The following is a 4,861-nucleotide window of genomic DNA, read 5'->3' as shown; positions in this document are numbered from 1 at the left end:
TCCAGTTTTACTAGAGGTACACATAATTTCAATCTCAATTTACCCCAAAGGGAAACGATGTCTTCAGGAGCTGCTGATAAATCCAATACGTGAAATGGATAAATCCTTCATACACTTCCTATAAGCTGATAATTTCTACATTATTTCAACTGGATCAGTAATTTATGTTTGTTATCTTTGTTTAATAGGCAGCCATCTCCATTTTTGTGAGTCTAGATTAACTTTATGTTGTGTAGAGGGCATAATCTGAACAATTCTATGACCTTATTGCCACAGTTGTTTTTCTACTCTTAGTTGGGTGAACATATTCTATGCTGTGTTATGTAATGCTGAGGTTGAGGCTCTATTCACAACCTCTAAATTTAGTAATTCTACAGGAAAAGAAGCAAAATGTAGGGTTTTACTTCTGGGTAAAACCTTGTTGACCGGGTATTAATTTCCTTAATAATAATAATAATAATACTACATTTTATTTATATAGCGCCTTTCCCATGCTAAAGGCACTTACAGAATATAAGAACGACAGGGTATCTATACTAATAAAAGACAAAGCCCCTCACTCACTGACTCACTGACTGACTGACTCATCACTAATTTCTCCAACTTCCCGTAGGTAGAAGGCTGAAATTTGGCAGGCTCATTCCTTACAGCTTACTTACAAAAGTTAGGCAGGTTTCATTTTGAAATTCTACGCGTAACGGTCATAACTGGAACCTACTTACGCGTATATATACGCCATAGCCTGCAGCTCGGTCGCAGTGTGAGGCGGAGTTGTGTCCCTCATCGCCACGCCCCACGGAATTGAGTGCCTGCCCATATAAGGCCATCCGTCAGCAGCGATCCAATAGACATGCTGCCGCTTAAACATTCGCAGGGTGAAGGACTGTGCTTATGCAAACGAAGATGAGATGGTCAGGGATAGACTAGTGTTTGGCACAAACTCAGCGAAAGTGCAAGAGTAACTTTTAAGTGCCGGGTCTGAGCTAACATTAAATAAAGCCGTGGACATCGCAAGATCGCACAAGATAGCACAAGCACAGCTGAGAACCTTCGATGCATGTAATCACGTGAACTGACTGTGAACGCAGTACGCAGAGAACAAGCAAGAGCTCCAAAGAGCGCTGAACAAAAACGATACACAATTGAGAAGGCAGCAAAAGAATATGAGCGAGTGACACATACAAGCATATTCTAAGTGCAGCTACTGCGGAACAAAGCACGGTGGAAACCTTAAGTTTAAATTAAGTTCATAGACACGCTAGATACTGCTGGCGTTTGTCATGCCTACTACTTAATATTATATTCGTGAGATACAAGTTTAATGAGAAGATGCAGGGTATAAACGAGACTTTTGATCACTTTGTAACGGAGTTAAAATTGCTGTAATGGAGTGTGCTTATGCAAACAAAAATGAGATGGTCAGGGATAGAATAATGTTTGGCACAAACTCAGCAAAAGTGCGAGAGAAACTTTTAAGTGCCGGGTCTTAGCTAACATTAAATAAAGCTGTAGACATCGCAAGATCGCATGACATAGCACAAGCACAGCTGAGAACCTTCGATGCATGTACTCCGAGCAGCTCACGTGAACTGACTTTGCAGGACTGGGAAAGGTAAACCCGTGCATGCAGTGTGTGATGTCTCAGATAAAGAGGAAAACGAGCTGCTTATTGATGCAGTAGGAAAAGAACAACCCACTGACGCTGAACAAGCTTTTTGTAGACATATGAGTAGGAAAGCAAGGTGTAAAGCTTAAGTTTAAATTACGTTCATAGACACACTGCCGCTAAATATTCGCAGGCAAATCCACAACTTAATACCGGGAATGCCTGTTAAACATCTTAGATTCACGAGTACCAATTTGGGTAATGATCACTTCGCTGAATGAAACCTGTTATCTTTACAACGGTTGACAACGAAGATGAGATGGTCAGGGATAGACTAGACAAACACGGAATGTAACTTGAACACCACACATCCTCCAAATACGAACCTGATTGAAAGAAATAATGATAATCAAATCCTTGATGACAGCAACACTCATAACAGTCACAACACAATTACATTGACAATCATGTTATGTTATTTTTAAAATGTTTCCTTTTCTTTTTCATAACTTCTTTAACACACTACTTCTCCCCTGCGAAGCACGAATATTTTGCTACATATGTATATATATATAGTATATAACATCCAACATCGTCTGTCTGTCTGTCCACAGAGAGAACTACTTAACAGTTTTAAATCTGGGTTTTTTTCTATAATTTGCTTGAACGTTCCGGTTCAATTGAGTAAGAGCAATATGCTAGCGCTTAATCTAAGACAGAGGCTGCGGCGATTTCACTTCTACACTTCTATTATGAAGAAGCGATGCGGGACAGCTAGTACAGTATATAGCACAGTACAAACCAAATAAATAAATAAAGAAGATTAAGACAGTAAATTCAGAGAAAGCCTAACAGACAACATAATTGATGGTCTAGCACACTCACACAGGTTACATGAGCATCTTGACAGAGAGGTAAACTGAGAGAAGGGGAATGAAGTCAAGTAGAGCTAAAAGCCTTCCTGAACAGATGAGTTTTGAGTTGTTTTTAAAAGAATTCATGGAGTCAGCTGACCTGATTAATTTTGGTAGGTCATTCCAGAGTCTGGGCGTTATACAGCTGAAGGCCCTGTCACCCATGGAGTGTAGATTAGTGTGGGGCACAACAAGATTGCCAGAATCAGAGGACCTTAGTGAGTGGGCAGGCACATAGTGATGGAGAAGGTCACTGATATAGTTTGGCGTGAGGTTATTTAAGGCTTTGTAGGTTATTAGTAGGATTTTATATTCGATTCTGTAAGACACAGGGAGCCAGTAAAGACGGAGCAGGATGGGTGTGATGTGTTCGCTGCTTGGTTCAAATAAGGACTCTTGCAGCCAAGGTTTGAATAAGCTGGAGTTGTGATATAAGATTAGAAGGGGCACCTGCCAACAGCAAGTTACAATAATCTATGCGGGATGTGATAAAAGCATGGACAAGTTTCTCAGCAGTAGAAAAGGAGAGGAAGGAGCAAACACGGCATATGTTATGGAGGTGGAAGTAAGAAAGTTTCTTAATGTGATTTATGTGGGTGGAATAAGAAAGGGAGGAATCAAAAATGACACCAAGATTCTTTGGAGTAGAGGCAGATCTGATGAGATCACCGCCAAGATGGACTAGGAAGGAGCTCATTTTATTAGGTTGCATTTTAGTCCCAATTTGCAGGAGTTCAGTTTTGTTGCAATTTAATTTTAAAGAGTTCTGCTCCATCCAGGTTTTAATTTCCCTAAGGCAGGTTGTGAGCTGAGAAAGCTCTGATGAAGTTCCACTTTTAACATTGAAGTAGAGTTGAGTATCATCTGCATAAAAATGATAGCCCAGTCCTTGTAGTCACTTCCTTCCCATACAAGTATCCTTCAGTTCTTTCTCTGATCCTTTATGAAGTCTTCTCGTAACTCCTGCCTGGTAGTGCCTATACCGCTTCTTACAACATTTTCCAACTGGTGTTGCTCATCGCACTATAAAGTCTATTATTAAAAATACACATAGAAAAATTGGTACTACTATTAAGAGAAATTTTACCTACTTGTTTAGCTATTCATCCATTAATTTATTTTGTGAACCTTCTTGCTCCTTTGCAGATTCAGAAGAAAACATTGCCTGACCCAAGAGCCTCACACCAAGCATACTCTGTGAGATTTTTAGATATCAAAAGTACTCACAGTGCGCAATCTTGTCGTCAGTCACATATGTGCTCAAACTGTACAAACATGTTTGGTCCAGTTGACATGCCATGACACGGGTGCACAGACTATATGTATATATAGCCCAGACAGATATTTTACCCATTCAAAAATATGATGGCCACGGGCTTCTCAAAATATCAACAAAGAAAAGATCTATGTTCCTGCCCCTTGCTGTTCTGTGCTGTGAAAGTACAAAGCAAACAAATGGCATACAGTAAATGGACACATGGATTGTTGAGACCCAGACAATAATATGTTCTGTCTATTTTACAGAGAGAATTTGAGGTGCGTCATCTATGTAATTTACCGTTGAATGTGTCTTTCACATTCTTCCAGTAAAGGTTTCCTAAGATTCTTTTGTCGTTGGTCATTTAGTTATGTGTGTATTGCAATGTGATATTTAGTTTTTTTTTAAATCAAAAATGTGAAAATACTTGATGTACAGTACACTGCAAACCCACAATTTATACACAGTGAAATTTGATAGCAAAAATCGGGTCATGAGACTGCTTTAACTACAAGACAGCCATCTGAAATTTCTGACATTTACAGAAATTCTCCTGATTGTACAACAGACCAATCGAAGACAAATTTGGGCATCGCAACCCTGACTGCACATGAAAAAATGGCTAATTTGGGCTGACTCAGGAAATAAGTCAGTAACTGCAAATTTGCCACAATCACACAATGCATGCCCAGTATTGGTTGCACAGCAAAAACCCATTTCGGAGCTCAATCTGGGTGAATAGACTGTTGTTAATCAACTTAAGGTTCACATATTTGGGGTGTGAAAGGGAAAATGGAAAGACAGGTGCAATGTCCACACAGGCGGTGTCCAGACATGGATTGGATGCCAAGACTTAATACTCTTGGTCTGTGCTATCTGTTAAAAGTTGCCTTTGTTGATAATTTATTTTATTCAAAATCAAAACATGTGTTTGATTTTTTTTTTAATTTGGTACAGTAAATAAATTCACTGTGTAATAGAATGCTTAAAATTAATGTAACCTAGATTAAAGCACTTTCAAAACTTCTTATCTGTTTGTTTATTCTTTCTTTCTAGGGTAAAGCAGGACCAAGAGGTCCCGAG

Source organism: Polypterus senegalus, unplaced genomic scaffold (genome assembly GCF_016835505.1).
Source record: "Polypterus senegalus isolate Bchr_013 unplaced genomic scaffold, ASM1683550v1 scaffold_1737, whole genome shotgun sequence".
Classification (NCBI taxonomy): Eukaryota; Metazoa; Chordata; class Cladistia; order Polypteriformes; family Polypteridae; genus Polypterus; species Polypterus senegalus.
The sequence above is the reverse complement of the archived record's forward strand: the minus strand, read 5'-3'. Positions refer to the sequence as shown.